Raw genomic sequence first — 27,352 nt, 5'->3', positions numbered from 1 at the left:
TGGCCATGGCAGGACATATTAGTAGGTTCTCCATAGGGCCACTGACATGATCTCATCTGCACAAAGAAGAGCAGCTGCAGTGGGCCTTGCTAGGATGGGTACCAGGGGTCCTGATACAAATCCACCAATGACACCAAATGAAGAGTTGCTGTCCACTGTCAAGGTCCAGACAACTCCCAAGAAAGGGCAGAACAGTATGTCCTTGACATTGTTGCTATTTCAGGGACAGCAAGCATGTCCCAAGGAAAGCTTCCAGGTAGGCTTCTGTATCTCAGGTGTTGAATACAGTTGTATAGTAAAATAGTTTAAATCAATACGTTGCTTCTGTTTCACAAGAATTTTTTTTTTTTTGGAGGGGTTGAAGATTGCTACAGTTAACAACACATTCTGATTGATTAGCATAGGTTGGAGTTCTCATCCAAGTTCTTGTTAAAAATATAGTTAATGGACATATATTGGGGAAAAAGCATTATTCCCTGTGTTTCTGTTAATTGTGATGATGATATTGACTTTACCTTTTGCTTAACTTCTTCCAGGACCATCGGCATGTAGAGGATAGCCGCATCTGCAAATGGTAAGCCAAACATTTTTATGTCAGTACTGATGAGAAATTGTAAGACATATTTTAGTGTGATGTTGATGTCAGGACTGTTGTGTGTATTGCTGTATTGTCTAATAGTGGCAGCACTGTTATTTTTTTAGCATATATTTGAGTATGCTAGTTTAGGTATTAATTGTTCCTGTTTTTGTAGCTTAGTATCACAGGTGATCCTGACAGTGGAAGTGTGGGACTTCTACCACCTGATGTCAGAGTATCAACAGACTCCTGTAATGATGATGATGATGATGATGATGACGATGATGATGATAATGGCCAAACAGAGGCGCAGTCAGGGGGTGCAGAGGTTGAATCTGACACTGAGGTTGACATACAGCCATCTTCTGAAATTCCATCAGAGGCAGCCAGTAGGCCTATGGCTACCCATTCCAGTGAGCCCTCAGATATTGGACAGGTTGAGGGTGAGATGATTGATCAAGGAAGTTTGGTTACTATGGCTTCAGTGCCTGTTGACTCTGGCTATAGCCAAAGTGTGGGTGAGATGCCACACAGGGAAGTTGTTAGGGGTGCTCAGAGGAGGCTTGCTGTCCATCCTCTACCTAAACCAGGTGTCTCTTCCTTTGACACTCAAACTATGTTCAGGGCTGACATGGTGAAACAGTCACATTCCTATAGGTGATCCAGAGAAATGCTTATGGTTGTAGATATGACACAGGCTGACATGCATGACTGTCTCTACTGTTTTGCTAATTCAATGGATCAGATGAATGACACACTGGAATGAGAGATGTCTGTGATTGAACAAGCAGTGTCTATGATGGAACGTCTGTTGGGAGAAAAGTGGCATCCTCATGGGCACAGGTCAGCCACATCATCTGCTGTTAGTTAATGTGGCCATGCCTGATCACTCTCCCATAGTTGCAGTACTTCCACTGCTTCATCAGTGGGTGAGCTGTCCACACACAGACATGGCAGGCCATTGGGTCATGAAGGGACCTCATCCAGCAGACATCAGTAACATTCAGGTAGCAGCAGTGCTTCTGACTATGGTGTGGACATGCCAGTGCAATTCTTGGCAGACCAAGATCTCATAGCCAGGGATGACAACGATGAACTGCCACCTGTACCATCCATGGTTCACACCTGTCTAACATATAAAGATGTATAGCTAGCAGAGCTTGATTGTGTTCATGCAGGCACTCACACACCAATTTCACCTGGAGGACTCCTACAGACACACACACACACACACACACACACACACACACACACACACACACACACACACACACACACACATACACGCACACACACGCACACACACAACAGTTACATGGTTCAGCCGTGCAGTTTGAAACTATTTTTGTCTTACTGACCATTTATTGGTTTATCCAAATGTCTGCCTGCTTCTCTTTCATACTCACATACAGTCAGTGACCTTTTGTGTCAGCCTAGGCTTTCTGCCCCCCCCCCACAACACCCTGGGAAGGTGATGATAACTATGCCATATGTCTGTTTTGTATAGTTTGAATTCAGAGATACATAAGCTTTGTGTCTGATGCTCAAGGTGCATAGCTGACTTAATATTTAGTATAGCTGCATTTGTAATGTTGAACTGATAATTGTACCTTTGACTTATATTGATCTTAGAAAGTTAGACAGTTGATAGCTCAAACTTTTCTAACTTTATTGTGAATGATCTTGTGAGGGTTGTGAAGTCTGAAACTGAAAGGTGTATCATTGCTTTCTAACTTTTCTCTTTAATGATTTACCAGTAAAAATGTACGGTATTAAACTGAGGGCATGCAGAAACCATAACTTCCTTTGAAAGGTAAGATTGTGTGAATCTTTGATGCCTGAGGCCTACTACTTAATAATGGACACATACAAGTCAAATAAGTCTCTGCTGTCACACATTAAGTTAATTTCTGTACAAATCTTTCACCTTTTACTTGCTTACACTGCCAAGTAACAAAATGCAAGGATATGCCACTCATTCATATTATTATGCAATACACTCCAGATTCAGTACTTAACTTGTAAATTCAGCAGTTGCAGCAACTTTACTTCAGGGCTGACTCTGTCTGATGCAAGCAGTACACAGCCAATACATGGGGAGGTAAAGATTGTTTGAGTTGACTGGTATAAATGTTATTATATGTATGTGCATAGTAGGAAGGGCTGTGGGATATCCTCCTAGTGAGCATTTGATACAGTTGGGAGATGTGCCAGATATGTGGGTCGTGGTAACTCCCAGGGTTGCCAGAAAAAACATTCAAGATGATTCCCTTGGCATTCCACATGACTTGGCAGCTAATAGAAGGGATACCTTTTCTATTTATGCAGAACCTTCCCTGTTCCCCAGATGGTGTCTTAATTTGTATAGGTCCTTAGCTGGTGAGTGATTGTGTTATGCATTGTTTGTTAGACAAGGCGAGGGCATATTGAGAATGCCTACATCTGCCTACACCCACATCATCTGCTGGTACACTTCTGACTTCTCATCTGCATGTGGCTGTGGTGACCTTGCCATTGGTGGTATGATCTGTGCTCCTTCCTTGTGTTGATCCTGCTGCAGCTATGTTGTCACGATGATGTTGTGTAGCATGGCACATACTGCGAATATTTCAATACATGTTTGTGGATTGTACCACAAGGCTGCCCCAGATGTATTTAAGCTCTGGAACTGTGACTTCACCAGCCCAAACACAAGCTTTATGATATTCCTGGTTTGAGTGTGTGTGCCTCATTATCACATTCTTCAGTGGGTGTGTGTGCACTTCTGATGGGTGTCATCACCCACAGTTTCAGCGCATAACCTGCATTCCCCAGTAAATGAACCTGTGGGATATCCTCCTAGTGAGCATTTGATACAGTTGGGAGATGTGCCAGATATGTGGGTCGTGGTAACTCCCAGGGTTGCCAGAAAACACATTCAAGATGATTCCCTTGGCATTCCACATGACTTGGCAGCTAATAGAAGGGATACCTTTTCTATTTATGCAGAACCTTCCCTGTTCCCCAGATGGTGTCTTAATTTGTATATGTGTGCAATCTATGACACCCAGTACTTCAGCATAGTGTGCTACAGGGTAGGACCCCTGCATATTTCTTGCCCTATCCTCAGGAGTACTGAGAAAATATATGTGGTCACTCGCATGTTGGAGAATAGCATTCAAGAATCAGTGGAGATCCTGGATGCTGATGCCTCTTACACCCCCAGCATGCCCCCTGTTTGTCTCTGAAAGGTACCTGTAGCTAAGATTCTAAGTACCACACATACTCTTGTCTCCACTGGGATAGATTCCCCCTCAGCTTGCCCTGGCCCTGAGTTGAAGACAACAGACATTACAGAGTTTTTGTAGTATGTCTCTATTCACCCTATAAGCAAATCTACAATTTCCACATCATATAGGTTGTGACAAGTTACCCAGGGTCTGAATACTCTTCTCCTTGTTGGCCTTGGTCTTTTAGCAGCAGTAGCAGCAGCATAGACTTCAGCCTGTGGCACATACAGAAAAATTAAAGCAGCAGCAGCAACAGCCCCTAACATTGTTTCTGTGTAGATTCCTTTCTGTGGCTGTATTCCAGTAGGTTTTAGAATTCACAGTGAAAACCAGCACTGAGTCTACATGGTTACTTTATAGCTTGTTGAATAGCTCCTCCACCTTGGATTGGTTGATTAGCATACAGTTCAGCTGCTTATGCTGTAATTTGCATGTCACAGTGTTTTCCTTGTATGCATGGTGGTATGCGGCAGTTACTAAATCCAAAATAGTGTGCTACCTTGTGAATGTCACACCACATTGCTCAGAGATGTAAACAGACTGTGTAGGTTTTATTGAATCTGTCTGAATGACTTCTGCTTTTACTACTAAATCAATTAAATGATGATTACTAAGCCATCTGTTTAGTGCTTTAGCTGATACCAGCATTTTAGCTTTCATCTGTTCAATTGTATTTTCTAAACTAGATATGCAATTAAAATTCCTTGCTAAAATTAAACTAACCTTCCAATGATTTTGTAGGAAGTTTAAGTGACCTTCAGTCACTCTTACACCTGTTCCAGGTATCCAGTAAAAATTAGCAGGCATATAGAGTTTGCCATTATATTTAATTATTACAAATGTATACATTCCTTTGGGATCATTCATGGTTTCCATAACCTTAGGCATTACAGTAGATTTTCTCCAAAGTACAGCAGTTCTGCTACTGTTTTTTAAAAAGAAGCAGATGACAATATTTCATAGCTTAAGTTATTTAAATATTGTATATCTCTATCTATCAAATGAATCTCTTGCAATTATATAATGTCTTCTCTATTTAATTTTAGATATCTGGGTAATGATTTCCTTTTGTTGCCATTATTTAATCCATTTACACTAACAGATAACTGATTAAAACTATCTATACTGTGCATTTAAAAAGATTTATTTTAAAAGATAATATGACACATTTATCTACTGTGTTAATTTAATTGTATGTAAGACTATGATGCATTCCTCCAACACTATCTTAACATTCCGCATTTTTTTAATTCTTTATTTCTACAAGCAAAACAACTAAAACTTGAAAATAAAAAACTGAAACAAGTCTACAGCTGTAACTGTATATATTACTAATAGAATATAAACCTACCATGGATAATAAAATTCTTAGTTTATCTATTGAATATACAGATTACTATATTATCGCTCTACCTACAATACCTAAAAATTCACCAAAAACTAACCAAAAACTACCCTGAATTACCAATAATTTATATAATATTGTAAATATAAGTCACAAACAATAGGAGACTATTAATAGTTATATGTTTTGCCATTTAAAATTATTCCCCTATTTTCACATAAAAGTTTAATAACCTCTTCTTTTAATCACAAATATTAAATAATCCAACAGAGTGTATTACATACCAAGTTATGTAATAATAGCATAAATTATCCATTAAATATTTCTAAATTATTTGCTCATTCAACATTATTATAACTAAATCCCCAAATAAATAAGTAGAATAGAGTGGAACCAGAAGCCATCAAGATATCTGTAAACTTACAGGTGATGCAATCTTAGCATACAGAACTATTATACAAAAGGAAAATCAATGCACATATATATTTATTATGCTAAAAGATATATATATATATATATATATATATATATATATTATAGATCTAACAAACGTTCTGAATTAATTTTAGAAATAAAAGTGTCTATATCACACAATTGTGCAACACTTAATATGATAAATATCAAAATATTTTAAAAAACTTTAGCTTATTAAACTAATTCAAAAAATATGTACATTACTGAGGTGAAAGAGAATGTCTTGCTATTTCTATTGAGTAAGAAAAAATGCAGTCTATATTGTTTTCAAAAGTTTCAGTGTGCTTAATTAAAATCCATTCTTTCTTTACAGGTTCAGACATATTGAAAAAAATCTACCTTACTTTCTAATAAAATGGATGTACTGGTTGAGCAATACAACACTCAAATTTCAGGTATGACTTTTGAAATTAATGATTTCAGATAGTCTTAGTGATTCTAATAATATACAATATATAAAAAGCTTGCATCACAGCTCACTTGACCAACCTTCAAATTTTATCTTTCATGATATTTTCAAATAATTGATATCATTTTCTATGTAAATTATATAAGTTATTGTACATTCATATTTCTGCCATATGCAAACATATTTTTCTTATAGGCAGTTTATTTAGATATATTTTTTTCTGTCTTATTTTCCCACTAATATTCTAACCTATTCTATATAATCAGTATTTCTCTACTCTCCTGTTAAAGTACCATTTAATCATCAGCTCTCCATTAGAAATTACAGTATGTGTATATATTTCTTAACTTACTGACTGATACTGTTCTTTTAGTAATCTTACATAGTATATATTTCATTCCTTGTGCATTTGCATATTATTCATCAGATGTTTACTCTTTTTAGTAATTCTAGTATTGGAAACATTCTTGACTATATGTAGAAGAATTTCTACTTATTTAATTTGAATGCGTGTTTTAGCCATTGTGAACTGTGTTCATGTTTTAAGCTTCACATCCTGATATTGGAATTTGATTAAAGCATGTGAAAATGACAACCCACAGCCCACAGCAGCTAATTTTTTTCTGCAAGTTTCTCATTCTTCTTAATTATTTTAAACTGTTCTAATAAATAACAAACATCTAACTGTACTTCTTTCCATTAATATGTACAGTAAAAATTAATAACACAACAGCAAAAGCTATTAACATTCAGCAAAATGTAACATTGCTATAGCTTTCATTTTATCAATTTGTCATTTCTAAATAAATATTAAAATGTTATTTTGAGTAAATTTCTCACATATATACTTGGAAAAAGAAAGAAAAGGAAATGTATTTCCAGTTTTGACAGACATCAGTGATGAACTTTGATCTACATTTTCTTCAAAACAGCTCAAGGAACAGGTGAGAATCAAGGCGAGCAATAATCAAGCATTCCCACAAAACTGGAACATTATTTTCTTCTTGAGGTTTTTTAAGTGTTAATTGCTTCGTAAATGACATGTGAAAGGAATGTGTTACACAGGAACAAAGAAAACAAAAATCACCAGCATTTTAACACTTCTAATTAGCATATTACTTAGAGCTGACAATCCGTTAAATCAGCAATGCACATACTAAGAAAAGTTAAACAAATAAAATAAAATTCTTAACTTATATAGTATTAAAATTATCACTTGCAGAAAATATTTATTTAACATTTAAAAATACATTTATAAGTTGAGTTAAATTAAATATATTAAGTATTTCCATGTAAATACAGTAAAACAATAAAACTAACCATTTATATTTATTATGAAAAAGATTTTGGCTTAAAATATAAATACACACTTATATATGTTTTGAAGCTTAACGTCTAATAGAAACCTTTTACTTAAAGGGTAAATCTATTGTTTCAAAAAATAAAAAGTCCTCAAATCAGAGAATAAAAGTCACTTGTTTGTAAGTTTTTTAATTTTAGAAGCAATTTCCCAGGAATACAGCTCACTCTATCTCTTCAGGGATATACTGTTCCAATTTCATTTCTTCAGTATTATTAAGGATTTTATTTTTGTTAACAAAAGTGGATGGCTCCTCCAGTGTGTCGAACATTTTACCTCATTCAGAAAGAAATAATTTGATCTTTGCAGTAAAAACAAATGTGGCTTTAGTGTTGTTATTTTTAAGTTCTTTAATAAGTAGTAATCAGGATTTTCTTTTACTCATCACTTTACAGGAATAATCAATGTCAAATCTGACTGCATGTTAACCTATTTTAATAGGTGAGATGACTATGCTGTTTTGTAATATTTAGTCTATTTCTAAGGTGGACACAAATTTAACTATAATTGAACATGGAGGTGACTTATCCTTATTAGAAGGTGCTGTCAGAGATCTATGTACCCTTTCAATTCTAAAAGATAAAGTTTCAGGTAGATTTAATGTTTTATGCAGCCAGGTTATTAAGAAGTTTATTATATTGTCCCCTAATACTTTTCAGGTATACCATAAAAGCTATGTTAGTTCACCTCAGTTTTTTTTCTAAATCGTCAACTTTATCTGATAGCCTCCACTCCGCAAAAAAACACAAAGCAGGTGGAGTCACTAAGAATACTTTAGTAAAAAAGTTTAATAACATTGGTTAAGCTCTTTCGGCCAAAAACGTAGGCCTTCATCAGAACAAACAAATGAACTTTACTCCATTGTTATAGAACCATAAAAAATAGCATAACCAATCAACTACTGAACACAGTTAACACTTTCAATCAAGATTAACAAGCAAATGTACCTTGACAAACAGTAAACCTGACTGTAATATAAAAAGTTAAAAAAAATATTTATACTTGTCATAAACAGCTTTTCTTCTTAAAATAGCTTTATAATTAATCCCATTGCTCAAACCTGGTGTTTTACAAGCATTTAAAAAAATGCCACTTTAACTCCCTATAATCAAGTTCCCCTTCTCTATCTCCATTAAAAGCACTAGGAATATGGTCAATAACTGTAAAGTGAAATTTTGGTTTTCTGAGCATGCTAAAGTGTCCTTATATAAAGCATTATCCAAATCCCTCTTTTTATGGCATAATAATGCTCATAAATTATATTCTTTAACTGCCTATTAGTCTTTCTGACATAAAAGGAAGGACACACTGAACATTTAGCGATGTACACCACAAAATTTGATGCACAAGTAAATACCCCCAGAACCTGCCAAATCTTATCAAAAGTACTCACTTCCAAATATGGTCCTTGTGAAATATATTTACAATAGTTGCAATTTTGGCATTTAAAAGTACCTTCCTGTCCTATAACTTTTGAATGATGCCAACTTTCCAACAAATATTTGAAATTCTTTGGAACATACATGATATGGTGAAAGTCAAGGGCATGGATGCAATCCAATCCCTAGTATCTGAAATCTTCTCCTTTCCACAATTCAACTCTCCATCTATAACCAAAATACTGTTAACTACTGCTGACGGATATCCCCTGTTTTTAAACCTATAATGCAATTCATTAACAAGACTATCTAACTTAGCAGCATCACTAGTGAGCCTAGTGATTCTAACTAACTGACCCTTTATGATGTTTTGCTTAACATCACCACAGACAGTAAGGCAATAAATAACACAGTGCAAAACAACTGGAGGATATTAGAAATCAATAATGACATCAAACAAGTGGTGGAGGATGGACCATCGTTCATTAATAAAAGGGCAAACAAATTCAAAGATTTGTTAGAAGGCATCACTGAAAAGTTATAGGACAGGGAGGTACTTTTAAGTGCCAAAATTGCAACTATTGTAAATATATTTCAGAAGGACCATATTTTGAAGTGAGTTCTTTTGATAAGATTTGTCAGGTTCTGGGGATATTCACTTGTGCATCAAATTTTGTGGTGTATATGGCTAAATGTTCAGTGTATCCTTCCTTTCGTGTCAGAAAGACTAATAGGAAGTTAAAATAGAATTTATGAGCATTATTATGCCATACAAAAGAGGAATTTGGATAATGCTTTATATAAGCACACTTTAGCATGCTCAGAAAACCAAAAATTTAACTTTACAGTTATTGACCATGTTCCTAGTGATTTTAATGGAGATAGAGAAGGATAACTTGATTATAGGGAGTTAAAGTGGCAAAGTTTGTTAAATGCTTGCAAAACACTAGGTTTGAACAATTGGGTTAATTATAAAGCTGTTTTAAAAAGAAAAGCTATTTATGACAAGTGTAAATAATTTTGTTTTTTAACTTTTTATATTACAAGCAGGTTTACTGTTTGTCAAAGTACATTTACTTGTTAGTCTTGATTGGAAGTGTTAGTTGTGTTCAGTAGTTCATTGGTTATGCTATTTGTTATGGTTATATAACAATGGAGTAAAGTTCATTTGTTTGTTCTGATGAAGACGTAAGTTTTTAGCCAAAAGCGCTTAACTAGTGGTATTAAACTTTTTTACTAAAGTATTGTCAGTGGCTCCACCTTCTTTGTGTTTTTTTTTTGTGGAGTTTTACTAAGTTACACAATTAGAGACTTTGTCATTTTTTGAAGTTATCTGATAGCCAGTTATTTTGTGTTAAAAGATATTCAATCTGAGACTCACCTTCATGATCATTTAAAGCTTTTTACATACTGCTGATTTGTGCACTTTGTTGTTTCATAAGAATTTTTAAATGTCCCATCTTCTTTCTGGACTCTGCTTTGAAACTTTCTATTTTGGTATTCAGTTTGCCCATTTTTGGTAATATATCCTATATAGTCGGTATTCATAACTAGATGTCTTTTTTAACACAAGAATCCTGTGTACCATTTCTTAAGTGGCTCATATTGAAGTCTTTTCTCTGTTAATCAAGCAGTTGAAATTCTGACAGGAAAATTACAGCTTTTGAAGAACTTGAAGCTATAAATCTTTTCTCTGACTCCTGGTGAATAAAATTAGCTAACAAATATCCCCAAATTTTAATTTTTTAATTATACTTCTGTCAGAGAAAAATTTCAGTGACAGATCTTTCACCAGTTTGCTGCTCTCAGTTAGCCATTTTGGTCATTCCCCTTCTGCAAAATTTTAATAAAAATTAATTAAGGTGAAAGGCAACCATGGCTACTTCATTATGGCTGACAGTAGCTTACAATGGAACATATGTTGAGAACACAGTACACCCACCCAGTGGAATAGGATGATAGAAATGCAGATGTGGGGTGGGGGTATAGAAGAGGGACACACGAGAGGTATGATGAAATAGAACGGTCTTTAGGAGAGTCAGATATGCATTTTTTTGTGTATCAGAATAGGTCCGACATTTTTTTGAGAATGGAAGGAATGGAACAGACAGGGAAATACGATGAGTAGGGCAAAACAGCAGGTATAAACATATAATAAATATCACAATACATGACAGGCAAAAGTTGAAATTAAACATAAAGAAGAGGTACGGTATACAGACAGCACTAATTCAAACCATGCAACATGGATAAATGAAAATGGAAAATACAGGATATGGATGAATACCAGCCATGGTGCACAGCAGAGCTACATATGTACTTATGCACAACTCAGTGCTGAGATGTTGCAAACTGTGTGGCTATCACACCTGTATGTGTATGACTGATGGAGGTTCTGCATTCCAGAAAAATAAATGTGGATTGCAGTACACAATGGATATTTAATCCAATCATCAAGTAGACTGACAGCAGTACAAGTATAAGCCAAGCAGCAGCACAGATGAGTAAATCCAGCAAAGGAAATATAGGAGAAGATAAGCAGATGGTAGACTAGAACTTCTAACCCTGCGAGTCTATATCGCATGATCAAAACCATAAGTAGTCGAATACCTAAAGGTCGATCTCTAAATATTGAAATGTAAAAATCGTGAATGGCCATTTCCACACAGGGAAACAAGTTGTTTGGCCATTATGTGGATTTTGCCCTTTTTACAATATAGCGTGATCTCTGAGTTGGTATATTTAGTTAGGGGGGTGTGGGGGGCACAGCGGGGGGTGTGGGGGTGAAGCCCCCCCACTTGATTTGTTTAAAACTTTTTTTTTTTAGTTTGGCAACAACAGCAACGGCCGTTCACAATTTTTGCATTTCGATATTTAGTGATCGACCTTTAGGTATTTGACTACCTAAGGTTTTAATCTTGTAATATAGACCCCCAACCCTGCATGTAAAAGGCAAACGATCTAGCACAGTGCCAAACAACACCAGAGCAAAACAAGAATGTGGCTGTATAATATACAAACTCATGTACACAACCCAAAAATAGGTGAAATCTGATCCATCTTTCAAAGATATAAGGTTGTGTCAGAGGCAACACAGATGTGGTGCCAGGTATACAATGCATATGTGTGACATGCAATGCATTAGCATGAGCCTATCAGAAAGAAATAGCATGAGCTTATCAGAAAGAAATATCAGCACACATATAAACACCAATGACATAGAATAGTATGCAAAAATGGTAATACATGCATAATTAATGATAGAGAAGGAATGCTAACTTACACCTAGAAAGGAAGAAAACCAGTTCCTGAATAATGATCAACACAGAAATATGACAGAAAGAATGATGAAATGCAAGCAATTGCAAGCACATTGCATGCATATGTCTTGCTTATGTATGATGACCACAACTTTGGTACAAGACACTATTGTAGCAGTGCAACTACATGACAATGATGATAATGTAGAGAAAGATAAACATATGCCATGTATGTGTACAATATTTAGGCTAAAGCTTAAAGGAAAAAGAGAGATGGACAAGACAAGCCCGTATCAATGAGAAAATGCTAGCAACAGAAACTATGCACATAAAAAAGCAGGACAATCTATCTAAGGAAAAATATTGCACATTAATGTGTTCACCACATAAGGTGGTGTGGAAGTCCATGAAAACTACATTGAAGCAAATGGAAAAGGTATATCACATGGGAAAACTCCATTGTTGATGACTATAAACATGTCTGTGCATAAATGAGAAGGGATTTGTGTCAAAATAGCAAAGATGGTTTTGTTGAATGCAAATAAACTGAAATCAGTTCACCAAAACTGCCTTAACGAACATTATTTTTTTTTCAGGGGAACAACCCCCCCCATGCTCCCCCATGTGAGGAGACACCCCCACAGTTTCACTGAAACATTTTTGGCAAACTGGCTACAGTTTCTTTGTGTTCACTGAAATAATCTTTGGCAGATTGGCATGCTCCCAATGAGAAGATCACATTAATTTGCAACTATTAAACAGAAAGATGAATAGGTACACAAAATAATTGTCATTATCACATACACATATATACTATCATGGAAACATAATACAATATGCATAACAAACATTCTTATTGATAATAAATGGCACCGTCTGTGTGTAGGACTGATCAAAAGACAGTTCTGGTAACAAAAATACATCACAAGAAAAAAGAATAACTGTATGCACACAGTGAAATATTACAAAGGGGTTTGTCTGTCGATCATAATGCATGCATACACATGTACATCTATGTAAATGATTGCATATTTACAACTACATACACATAGGCGTGTATGCAAATCTGTTCATGAATGTCCAAATGCAAGATATTCTGAAAAAGACCAGCTATTGACATAAGCAAGATAAGAACAAACAAGGTATTCAGGATTGATGCTAAATAAAGCATCACCTCCTCTGTATATTCACTAATGAACCATTGAATGTCTATGCAATATATGAAGGATACCACATACTGTATAACAGTCACAATAATTTGATATAACATGGCACAATATTTACCACTACATGCCACACATCAAGACATCATGAAAGCATGACAGCATGACACAACAATGGTACAGATATCACATCAGCAAATACCTGTCAAGTTGTTGAACAGTCATAGGACAGCAGCAACCAATAGAGAAATGGGAGCAATGCATGCACATAGATAATGTGTGCAGATTAACAAAATTGATCCACTTGAATGACCTATGTGCAAAGTATGGGAATAATGAAGTTTGTGAGTTGCTGTCATCCCACCCAAGTATATACTGGAAAATAAACAACCAGGACAATTGTGTCTCACTCACATCATGTTAACCGCAACAGTCATATTTGTCATATACAGGGCCAGAGTGTATTGGACATAACAATACTATGCTGCTTGCATGTATAAGATTACATGTACCCACACACACACACACACACACACACACACACACACACACACACACACACACACACACACACACACACACACACACACACTCACACACAAATGCACACACACTTGTAAAGAGTAGCATCCCAGCCAGCCCATGTAGAGCAATGCATGCAATAAGTACAGCATGTCATATACATCTAATTGATTACTGCATGTGCAAGGTGGTAATGTGTGTCATATTGCAGCGCAAGATAACAATACATATATATAACATGATATGTGCAGTGTACAACGGGACGTATTTCTGAAAAGCATGACAGTAATACGTGATGCCTGCATAATTGTGTCTATATAGTACATAGTTGGATATTGTACACACCATGTTGGCAGTATTATAGGATCATAGGATCATAGGAAGTTACTAGGCTAATGGTCCTAGGGCCCTTACAAACCTATTGCCCCTGTCCTAGAGAGACATAGGTGAAACCGCTGGGTGAATTTATGGTCACCCATCCAATCATCTAAATTGTGTTTGAATAACATAAGGGGATCATGCAGACAATACTTATGGTCCTAAAAGATCAACATGACAGGGCCAAACATCACTAATGATCTCTATAGTGATCTTCTGTAAGGATTCAGTTATGGCCCAACCCATGTCCTGGAAGAAGTACCTCATCAGGTCCCTCATCTGTGCATGGAAGATGTTTGTCATCACCTCCTGGATATGATCCTAAAAATTGTCTCCTTGTTCGTTGTGAACTTCCTTCTTTGTGAGCAACAGGAATGATGGCACAAACAGGCTCCAGTCTGCTGTCATCATCATCATCCCCACCCTGGTAATCATTCTTGTCCTTGGAGTCTGAATTACCTAGTAGTGGTATGGTAAGTGGTAATTTTCTGCATATGATAGGAGTGCTGTTATGTGTCCCATAATCTGTCAAGGCTAAATACAGTAAAAAAGTAATACATGCATACATACATACATACATACATACATACATAATAGTTATTAACCAAAAGCTATGAGTACATAATATGTTATATATAAACTGACACAATCTACATGTGGTAACTTTTCTGTATATGATACTGTAGTACTGCATGCCCTTATTCAAATGTAACACTGTATGTGATGAAAGACATGAATTTATTCCATAACAGTGTACAAAATGGTGTGTAACATACATCACAGTCATGTGCAAAATAGGTCTGGTCATAAAACACAATCAGATGTGCACGTGAATAATGTTAAAGACAATATATGGTATGCCATTAATATGATCAAAACATGAGATAGGACATGTGACATGTTTGCTCAAGGTATATCACAATACAATACAGTTGTCATTAAAACTTAATTGCCGGAAGCTATGGCTGATAAGGTAAATTTAGACTTTGAATAGCAAAAACCAAGTAGTGGTGTGTAGGTGCTCAAAAAAACAAAACTACTAAAAATGCACCAAAAGGACCACAGAGTACTTCTTTTAATCAATTAAAAACCAAAATAAAATCCAGTATAGAATAAAGTACAAAATACTAAATGTTAAATGCTTTCATCAATGAATTGACTTCATCAGAACAACCTGAACATAACCCCTAAAGCATTTAAATACTCTCATTCTAAACAAGCAATTAATTGCTGCCCCAATAAAACCATCAACTCAAGTCCTGTTTTAAAGGAACAACACCAGTTCAAACATTATTACAGACACTATTAAAATTAGTACACAAATTTGTATATTCTTAAAATAATTTCATAGTGAGTTTATACTCCTAAATATTTTTCTGAATCAAGTTTCTGCTTTTCATTCAATATATACATGTTAAAAAAGTGCAACACGTTATTTCTATGTATAGTGAATTAATTTTTACATTTCCTTAAATACAATTTAATTTTAAATATTTTAAGTTATCTTGTGTATTGACGATATAAATAGACACATGTGGGCCACTATATCCATCATGCAATGTCAACATGTTACTCTAGTACATTATATGTCATGCAGTGCACAGTTTATCAGAGAAAATGTTGGTCTTGTTCTTTTATGAACATGTCAGCCATCATGACACAAACTACATATGCACAGCAAATAGACATATATTTCATGACATATCAAAACAAGAATGCTATGATATGGCATGCAATACTGGCATGCTTTTCCATTCCAAAAGACTTGCTACACTACAAACTGATAGTAACACTGGCAGCATATTATTTGTTAACATACAGACCTTACAAAAATTTCATTCTGAACATTTGACAAAAAAACCTTACTTCCGTTGGCCGCTGTTCATATGTGTGTCTTACACATTTACATTGAGGTGTCAGTATGCCAACTATTTTCACTATAAATTACTTTTATTTACAAGTAATATGCCATGTTGACATACCCCAAAAAATCAAATGTTCATTCTAAATATATAGTAAAAAGAATAAGTAGTGGTAAACTATAAAGATATATGCAAATGAGATGAGCATTTCAACATGGTTAATGGCTGACATCACAGCATCATAGAATCGGAATGGAATACAAAACCTTATAACAACTGGACAATCACAACTACAACTACAATTTTAGGGTAGTAGAGAGAGAAGTCAGCAAATGCTTACGGAAAACCCAAGAAATGATGCAAATATGTTTTCAAAGAATGGTGCTTTCCTCCTTGGCTACTGCTGTTAAAATTCTTGTTAAGACACTTCTCCTTGTTTCTTATTTAAAAGAACTTTTATTAAAATGATTTAAAAAAAAAACAAAATAAAAGCTACAACCTAACCATTTAAAAGTTAGCGTTGTAACGCAAAAAAGAGAGATGAGCGCTTTTGGTTTATCAACCTTCTTCAGATCAGATCTGACTTGTGCTGTGGTGCTTGTATTAAATACAGGGGTTTCTCATCAATGTACTTAGATAAGTAGGGGGTTGTTCTCACTGCAGTCAACTGATGTGTGTGTGCCTGTGTCTACTTGCCTGACATTAGAGAGAGCATTTTACATCAGCATATGGGATGCTGTTATTACCATCTTCCTCTCACCAGATACTGCTGATGTCATCACTTATAAAGTGCTGTCTGACACTCTCCAAATCAGACTTGTGCTGTGGCACTTGTGTTAAATATGGATGCCTTTAGTCAGTGTACTTACGTAGTGGTCTTATTCTCACTGCAGTCAACTATTTTGTGTGTGTGTGTGTGTGTGTGTGTGTGTGTGTGTGTGTGTGTGTGTGTGTGCGTGTGTGCGTGTGTGCATGTGGATGTGTGTGTGTGTGTGTCTGTGTGTGTTTACGCACTTGCTTGATATTAGAAAGAGCATTTTACACCGGTATGTGGGATACTGTTATTACCATCTGCCTCTGCCAGACTCTGAAGATGTCATCAGCTATAAAATATTCTCCAGCACTATAAAAGCTAAAATTGTAGCTGGTGCTTGTGTTAATAACTGTGTTCTCTAAATAGGTTGTTTTAGAATGATATGCTAGTCCAGAGCTATGTTCAACACTCCTCCAAATATCTTGTTGCAGCATACAATGATTATGTTATCTTCCGTAACATGCACTCTGACAGTATTTAAGACAAACCTGTGTTGTGGTAATAACACTAACTATTGTGTTTGCAATCTACTTTAACTACACATATAGGTATTCTAATCTGACAACAAGGTATTTGCGTACCTATACATGCAACTATCACTTATGAGATAATTTTGCACAAGGATGTGAGTCCATATCCATACCCTATAGTGATCGCAACATGTTCTCCTCAGCATACTCTATAAACTGCTACTTGTTATTGTTACAGTCAGGCATATGTGGTTTTGCTATTGTGGCATTGCATGACATTCATATTCTATGCCTACACAGGTGTAATGCTCATATCAGACCCAGTACACTGCTGTGTGTTTGGTTGCTGGTATATTATGGTCATCATGTGATCTTTGGAATAGCTCTTCATTTTACTACCACTTGGCATACCTTTCATGTAGACCCACACATCCTCTTTTGTCCTTGGCCACATGACATCCTTCCTGAAGAGAAGTGAGGGAATGTCCTCATGTCAAATATTCACACATCATGAAGCAAAGTCCTTCCTTGACACCACTGCATGTGTGATTACTAATGTTGTCATGGTGTGGTGCACAAGTGCCATATAGACAGTGGCAGAATGCAATGCAATCCAACAAATATACACATATGCACAATAGTCTTACTATATTCCATAATATACATATAGGCATTTTTACTTTATTTTTTTCTAATAATGGCTAGGATTTCATGTGATGTTGGCTATCAGCCTAATAGTGTCCTATGACACTATGATCATTTGACATATCAATGTTGTTGTCATTGACATATGCTATATTGAGGTATGGATGTATAGCATGTCTACAAGAGTGTATTACAATCTATGATGTGAGCTAATGTATTGATGGCCATTGATGCCATTACATTACATGCTTCTTCTATAAGAGCTGTAGAAATATGCCGCATGAGAACTGTTGACATAGGTTCATAGGTTCATAGGAAGCTACTAGACTAGCAGCCCTATAGCCCTTACAAGCCTATCCATGTTCACCCCAAGTAGCCCCAGTTGTCCTTATTAGGTGGACATAATTCACAAAGTAAGTCTATGGTCAACACTGACTACTGCTGTCCATGATGGACATGTGTTCCACCCCCATGGTGAATTTTCAGTCTACCATCTATTTGTCTAGGTTATGCTTGAATAAGGTCAGTGAGTAGCTCTACTTCACATGATTTGAAAGTTTATTCCAGAGGAGTGGCAATCTCTCAGAGATATATCTGTCTCTCGAGCATGTTCTGTTAATGTCAAAGGCTAGGTTAAGATCCCTAGAGCAACTGACTTTTGTGCCATTAAATTTGCAGATGAGCAGCGTTTACATCAGGGCAGGGTCAAAGACTGCCCTGTAGGCCGGGTATCAGTCACCTCTCAGGAGCCATTATAATGTAGAGTAAGTGACAGGGTGTTAGAAAAATATGTATTAGTAATATGCATTAAGCATTTGAGGTTTAAAAGGGTTAATACATTTATTCTGTTCACACTGCATGAATCTGCACAGCTATTAGAAACTTAACAAGAAGCATTCTATTTTCTGCTAATGTCAGCAAATAACAAGAAGTATTTCATTTCTACTAGTGTCATGAGACTTAACAAAGAGTTATTGATTTTCTGCTTATGCCATAAGAAAGTACACAGCTGTTAGAAGCTTTGATAAGGAGCACAATGGATGCTTGAAAGTATAAATCATAGTCAGCATTACTTGTACCTAAGCTAGAAATGTACCTTGAATTTAGGCAAAATGTAACACATATATTAGAACTTTACAATTGAAGAATTGAAAGTTTGTGGTGAGCTAAACTAAGCCCCAAGGCCAGGTTGTTTTTCTCAAATGTTTTGTAAATCAGCAGTTATTCTCAACTAGTCAGCAATTAGTCTAGTAATATTTTCTGTAGAACAATACAGAAAGCTGTGTCTAACTACGTCAGCAATAGGAGTAACATTTCTGTGTAACATGGAAAGAACTGTATAAAAATGCCATACTAATTATTAATGTCCAGACAAATCATTCTGCCTGCATGCTTTGTCTCCTTGCTGCAAGTTAATAAAGGGTGCCATACTTGAACCTTACGTGAATTGGTCTTTGAAGTTTTTTCCTTTGACAGATTGGTCCTTCAGACCGGAACCCTCTCTTCACCTCAGATCAGACAGGCCAGGTGGTTTAAACCATATGGGGAAGAAACCAAATCGGTTCTTCTTATTTGAAAAGCCCTCCGACTGAATTGTCGTGCAAAAGAGGCCAGCCACTTTCTGATCTGCGACTGAAGGACGGGTCTCCGCGAATCAGGTGATCAATCACGTAGGCTCAGGTAAGGTGAATCTACTTTTTCCTGTTTTCTGTTTTAGATCAGGGACTAGATTTGTATTGTTTTTGTCAAGACTGTATTTTTGCTTACAAGTCAGGGACAGAAAAGATTACTGTCTTGTCATAGATCAGGAGAAACAGAATAAGTAGGCAGTCATTCTGAAGAGACTATAACAAAATCCGTGGTACCACGTTAAGAATAAGAGAAGTTACGTAACGATCAAAAGGGTAGAACAAAATGGGTAATAATTGCACAAAAAGACCCCAAAATCTGCTGTTAACAGAAGACGCAAAATACATGCAGTCGCAGCGCACCGACAATATTAAATATTATTCAAAATGGGTTAATAAATATGAATTCAACGGAAAATTAGAAAAATCCTCGCTTATCAAACTTGTCAAACAACTTAAAACTGATACCAAAGGTTGGATAAAAAAGCAACATAAATTAGGAATTCCTCAGGCACACAGGTGGATTGAGGAAGTAAACCGTAGGGAACAAAAGAACAAAAATTCAAAAACAATGTTTTTAGATAAGGAGGACAATAACTTAGTAATAGCATCAGCACCTCCGCCTCCCTTACCAGAATATGAAGCAAGTGAACAGGTTAGTCCACCCCCACGATATCCTGTGGTCACTGAAGAAAGAGGCATTATGAAAATAAAACCATATATTAGAGATTTCATTGGGACCAGGTCTCAAACAAGGGCAGGTAACTCAAATGAAGGCATCAAATTATATCAAATGGTTAAGAATTCACGATCTATGAGTGAAGAAGAAATATGCCCACTTATAGATGTACCCACTCCTCAGGCAGGACAAGATAATCAGGACCCGACTATTTTAGTGTATAGACCTTGGACTCAGGAAGATATCCGGAAAGCCACTGAGGGAATTCCCCATCCGAAAGTTAATTTTAGAAAATTCTCAGAAGATTTACAAGGAATGAGGCTGAGTTATAACTTAAATGGAGAAGAGGTAGAAAAAGTAGTTAGACAAATTGTGGGGCCAGATTGGCACATGATTAGTGGCAACTGGAATCCCCGTGATGCTACACAAAGACCCTTCCCACATAGTAGCACAGAATTAGACAACAGAGTAAAAGGTCTTACAGACCGCATCTCTGAAAAATGGAAGCCTAGGGCAGACTGGACTTGCATTAATCAATGCATCCAACAAGAAGGTGAAACTATTGACCGGTATTATGCCAGACTATTAGAATGTTTTAATAACCACTGTGGAATGCAGGTTCCTGAAGATCAAACACAAGATTCCCCATATGAACAGCAGTTAAAGAATGCGTGTTTAAAGGGGAGAATTGCACCTATAAGCAGTTTTATTACAAAACACATGGTAGACCATCGTACAAGCAGGTTACAGTCATTACTTGATTATGCTAGGCATGCCGAAAGGCATTTTAATAGCAAAAAGAAAAAGAAAGCTCAAGTATTGTCTGTAGAAGATGGAGCACAAGTTTATGTAGTATAGTCCGGGAAAAAGGGCAAGAAAAATGCACAGGGAAACAAACAATCTGATCAACAATCAGAGGACTTTGAAGGGTGAAAGAAAAGGGGTGAATGTTTTAAATGTGGTAAAAGGGGACACTTGGCAAAGGATTGCAGGAAAAACAAGAAGGCAACCACGGAAGACAAGGAGGGTGAGGACTGACTATATGGTAGTCAGGAATCACTAGAAGGGGACAGCAAAGAAAGCACAAATGAGAATGTGATAGAGGGAGTACAGCATGTGACAGAAGAGATAGAGGAAGTGCAAGAAGTTAGTGACAATGAAGAAAATGAAATATTAGACCTAGCTTTATTGAGCTTGGAGCTCTATTTGGCAGACACGAAACCAGAAGTTACACTCTTGGTAGAAGGGAGGGAAGTCAAATTCTTGTGTGACTCAGGGGCATCACGAACCCTGATACATCCCTCCAATCTGCCAGAAAACATGGAGTCACCTGATTGCATACTGGTAAAAGTAGCTAATGGACAGCTGTATCGGGAGCCCCTCTCCCATAATATTGCAATAACTGATCCAGTTTCAGGATTGACTCAGAAAAGCAAAATTGTTGTTTCTGCAAAATGCCCAGTAAACCTCTTGGGCAGAGACCTCATGCAACTATTTGGTATAGCAGTAGTCTCAACCATGCAGGGTATGGAAGCACAGCGACAAATTGATACCTTTGCAGTGCAATCGGAGGGTGAAATGTTTTATTGGTACAGCCAGGACTTGGTTACGACTGGTCCAGGGACTGTGACCAAAGAATTAATGAATGTAGCCATCAGCAAGTTCCCTTCCCTTGACATTGATAAGCAACACCTGTTGCACTGTACCCTGTATTATTGTAACACACCAGGACCTGACAAGGAATATGAGCAAGAATTGTTTAAAAATCATGCAAACAGATTGATATTATGTAACCTGTACTGGGACACAGAAGGGAACAGGCTAGCCAGCTGTTCATTGCCCCAGGAGTTCTTTACACTTTATAAATCTAATCGATTACCACATGTTAGCTTAACCAAGAACAAAAATACAGAATGGGCAGACCTAGGAGAAAAATTCACGAGATGGGAGAAACAGACAGAATTAGAACTATCAGAACAGGGAATACAAATACAGAAGTTGAATTGGATAACTCAGACCCACCCAGCCGTGCACTTGCAGTCTAGCAAGGACAGCTGATTAGCACTCCTATTAAAGGAGGAAAAAAATGCCTTACAAAATATACCAGAGACTCTCGGGTCAACAGGAAAATCAGATGTAGGACTTATTCATACAGCGGGACCAGTAACTATCTCGCCAAAGTCAGCATTCAGACCACAAAAAAGACAGTATCCCTTAAGAAAAGATGCAGAGGCAGGAATAAAGCCTATTATAGCAGCCTTACTTAAAGGGGGAATACTGGTAGAATCTCTCGATTCACCATGTAATACACCCTTATTTCCAGTTAAAAAAGCAAATGGAGAATGGCATATGGTCCAAGATTTATAAGCTGTAAATGATGCAGTAAAACCAAGGGCACCTACGGTGCCAGACCCACACACCCTGTTGTCACCAAGAATGATGCCACAATACAGAGACAAAATGATCAGCTTTAATAATTGGCTTAATTACTGGTGTCATTCTAAGGAGATCCAATGTCTGTCTGCCTGGGATGACATGCTTGACAAGCCACGCTGGTTCGCAAGGGACGGCTTGCACCTGTCACCCCTGGGCTTCCGGATATTGGCAAAGGCTCTTGCCACCCCCATAATGCCTTTTTTAGGCAAGGCTCAAATGATAAACCTACCGCCCTAGAAAACAAAAATGGAGAAAAACTAAGGGTAATACTGCTCAATGCCAGAAGTCTAAACCTCAAGATGCACGCCCTCGAAGCCCTCCTCAGTATGGAGAACATTGATGTCTGTGCTGTGACTGAAACCTGGTTCAAGGCTCCTGAGAGCACCCCAGCACTATCAAGTTATACCTCATATCATGCGTTCCGGCCCCAAAATCCAGAATCGAACCACAAAAGGAGGGGGAGTATCCATATTCATAAAGGATACCCACACCTCCAGGTTAGTGGCAACGCACGAAGCATCGGAGACCATCCAGGTGCAATAAACCATAGGTAAAACTGCCCTACAGTTTGTAACATGCTACAGACCACCTTCTCAAACTCAGGAAACTCACACAGCCTTCCTGAAGACACTGGAGAGTATGAATGTCTCTCCAAACACCATCATATTGGGTGACTTCAACTACCCAAACATAGACTGGGAACATTACTCAAGCCCCAACACCCTAGCCCAAAGGTTCCTTGAGTTTATAAACTCAAATGCTATGGAACAACTAGTCACCATTCCCACAAGAGGAGAAAATATACTAGACCTGATAATCACAAACATGGGGACAAAATGCTCCACACTGGAAGTATATCCCTCATTGGTGAGATCAGACCATAAATTAATCTCACTGGAGATCCACATCCCGCCCCCACCCCCAGCAAAAAAGACCACAGTGAAGAACTTTTCAAAAGCAAACTTCACACTTCTTAAGACTGGAGTGGTATCCTTCAAGGCCCCCGAGCCAGTGGAAACCACAACCCACGCTGCTGAAACCCTTACAAATGCCTTCTACGAGCACCTCCAGGAATGTATGGATCAAGCAATCCCTAATAAAATCAAGACCCTTTCCACCAAAGGCAGGCGCCCGGTCTGGTGGACCCCAGCCATAAACAAACTCTACAATAAGAGGAGAAAGCTACTACATGACAGAGAAAATCCCTAAAAGGGAAGGCATCTCTGATCAATACTAGCAAAAAACTACGATCACTCATAAAATCATCCAAGGCCAACTTTGAGAGAAAAATCGCCAATGACACAAAAGACAATCATAAAGCCTTCTTTAGCTATGTTAGAAACCTGGGTGGAAACTCCCAGATATGCTCAGAATTAGTCCAAAATGATAAAAAAATCACTGAACCCACAGACATTGCCAACATACTGGCAGACAGGTTCAGTGCAAATTTCTCCCCTCCCTCCCCCTCAAAAGGAGAAATATCTATCCCACCAGAGTCTAGCCTCCCAAACATCTCAGATGCCAAGGTGAGAGCTGCTCCTCTCTCTCTAAAGCAAAAAACACAGCATCAATGGGACCGGACGGTGTCCCCGGCTGTGTGCTACACGAACTCAATGAGGAACTAAACCCACACATAAGGCTGCTGTTTAATCTTAGCCTTACTACAGGATACGTACCCAAAGAATGGCGTACGGCAACTGTGGTCCCACTCCACAAAGGCGGTGCTTCTATGGACCCTGGAAATTACCGCCCCATAAGCTTGATGAGCCTTGTCTGCAAAGCTATGGAGAGGATCATAATGGAACTCATAAATAAAGACATTGGGGACCTACAGACACTGGATCCTACCCAATTTGGCTTTGTCAAGGGCAGATCCTGCCTCTTGAACTTGGTCGACTTTTTCAAAACAGTCACTAAGGCCATTGATGAGGGTAAGGCAGTTCACACAGCCTACCTTGACCTAGCAAAAGCGTTCGACACAATACCCCACTCGGGCATCATAGAAAAGCTCACCAGCTTAGATGTAAATCCATATGTCACAAGATGGGTTGCAAACTGGCTCAAGGACAGAACACACAGGGTTAGAGTTGCTGGTGCCATGTCAGACTCTAAGCCTGTCACGAGCGGTGTCCCACAGGGCTCAGTCCTGGGCCCCCTCTTGTTTGGCATTTATTTTTCTGAAGTGCAGGCAAACATAGGGGGATTGTGGCTGACAAAATTTGCAGATGACTGCAAACTGGGCACCATAATTGACACTCCATCAGACACAGACATCCTCCAGAGAGGTCTCATAGAAATGGATAACTGGTGCCAGAGCCATGGCCTTAAGCTAAATGCCAAAAAATATATAGTCATACCCTTTGGGAAAAACAAGGTAACCCCTAATTACCACATAGGTGGTAATCCATTAAACACGGAAGAAGTTATCAGGGACCTGGGGACCCAAGTTGACAGTAACCTCTCTTTTGACACTCACATTGCCAAAGTGGTTAGGAAGACCTTCTACATTGCCCACCTGATCATGAAGGATTCACATCCAGATCAGGAGAGGTCATTGTACCCCTGTACTCGTCACTTATCAGACCAATGATTGAGTACAATGCCCCATTCGGAATGTACCTTACCCGACACCTGCAGCAGTTGGAAAGACCCCAAAAGTTCCTCACCAAAAGGATAAAGGGGCTCAAACATATGTCATAATGATGCCCGACTGAAGAAACTCCAGCTCTATTCAGTCGCATACCATCTGCTCAGAGGTGATCTGTGCCTGACATACAAGGCCATGTCCAACCCGGAATTAATGGACATGCTCCACCTCAAAAAATCCAAATCCACCAGAGCCACGAGAGCAAGAGACTTAAACCTCAACACGGATATTAATAGGACGTGCTGGAGGGACACATTCATCACCCAGAGACTCCCTACACTATGGAACAGAATCCCAGTCCATGTGAGGCAGAGCCCCTCACTGACTCTGTTCAAGAGAAATCTTGACAAGTGGATGGGAGATCGTAGGTTACCCCGGGAATCATCTCTGTATCACTGCTGGACAGAGGCACAGCAAACTAATGGGTATAGTATTCTCATCCTAAGGGGTGGTGAAAGCCAAACACACTCTGGCTAGGCTTATAAATGCCCTAGGGCAGATAGCCTAGTATGAACCTATGAACCTATGAACCTATGAATGATTTAAAACCTCAACAGAAGTATTTTTCTGTGGTAGACATCAACAATGTGTTATTTTCAATACCTCTACACCCTGACAGCCAGTATTGGTTTGCATTCACATTTCAGGGGAAAAGGTATACATATACGCTACTAACACAGGGATATTGTGAAAGTCCAATGATATTCTCACAAGAAATGGCAAGCAACTTGGCGGTAGTCACCCCACCAAGAGGCAGCCAGATTTTACTTTATGTTGACGACATCTTGCTGGCGGCCCCCACCCAGCAAGATTGTAGAGAAGATACCATAGCGCTATTACGATTCTTAGCCGCTGAAGGACATAAGGTAAATAAAAATAAACTGCAGCTTTGGAAAAAACAAGTCAAATACCTGGGATATGTAATATCCAAGGAAGGTAGAACATTAGATGAGGACAGAAAAGTAGCAATATTGCAAGCACCAAAACCCACTACCAAGAAGGAAATGATGTCTTTCCTGGGTACAACTAATTTCTGCTGGAGCTGGATTCCAAACTATGCTTTGGAATCTGCACCTCTGACTGACCTCATATATAAGAAGCCTATGGCAGCACAGGATTTGTTACAATGGACACCAGAAGCAGAATCCGCTTTCTGCAAACTGAAGCAGTTAATAGCATCCTCATTAGTTCTAGGATTACCAAACTACCATAAACATTTTTTCCAAACTGTAGATTGTAAGCAAGGTTATATGACATCAGTGCTAACACAACAGCATGGGGATAAGCAATGCCCCATTGCTTACTATTCATCACAACTAGACCCAGTGGCATGGTCATTACCCCACTGTGTACAAGCAGTTGTTGCAGCTGTAATGGCAGTACAGGCTTCGGCATCAGTAGTCTTATTCCACCCTCTCACTTTGAGAGTGCCTCATGCAGTCGCGATTATTTTACTACAAGAAAAGGTGGCATATCTTTCCCCTGCTAGGCATCTTTCCTGTATGACTATATCGTTGAGCCAACCTCACATGACAATTGAGCGATGCATGACTTTGAACCCTTCTACCTTGCTCCCGACCCCTGCAGACAGCACACCGCACCGCTGCCTGCAGGTAATTGAGCAAAAGACACTACCTAGAAAAGATCTCATGGATGTCCCCTTGGATGATGCCGAGGTGACATACTATGTGGATGGTTCGTGCAAAAGGGGTCCTACAGTACAGAACCTAGTAGGATATGCAGTAGTTTCTGACACTGAGATTATAGAAGCAAAACATTTACCACACAACTTATCTGCACAGGCAGCAGAATTGATTGCCTTGACACAGGCATGTACGTTAGCAAAGGGTAAATGTGTAAACATTTTACTGACAGCCAGTACGCTTTTTCTACTGTACATGTTTTTGCACAACAGTGGAAAAACCGAGGAATGATAACATCTATTGGCAAACCTATAAATCATGCACAGTTTATTCTAGATCTTTTAGAATCTATTCAATTACCTCAGAAAGTAGCCATTTGTAAATGCACAGCT

The sequence above is a fragment of the Protopterus annectens genome, chromosome 2.part2, assembly GCF_019279795.1.
Source record: "Protopterus annectens isolate FY-2018-M chromosome 2.part2, PAN1.0, whole genome shotgun sequence".
NCBI lineage: Eukaryota > Metazoa > Chordata > Ceratodontiformes > Protopteridae > Protopterus > Protopterus annectens.
This window is presented reverse-complemented; position numbering follows the sequence as displayed.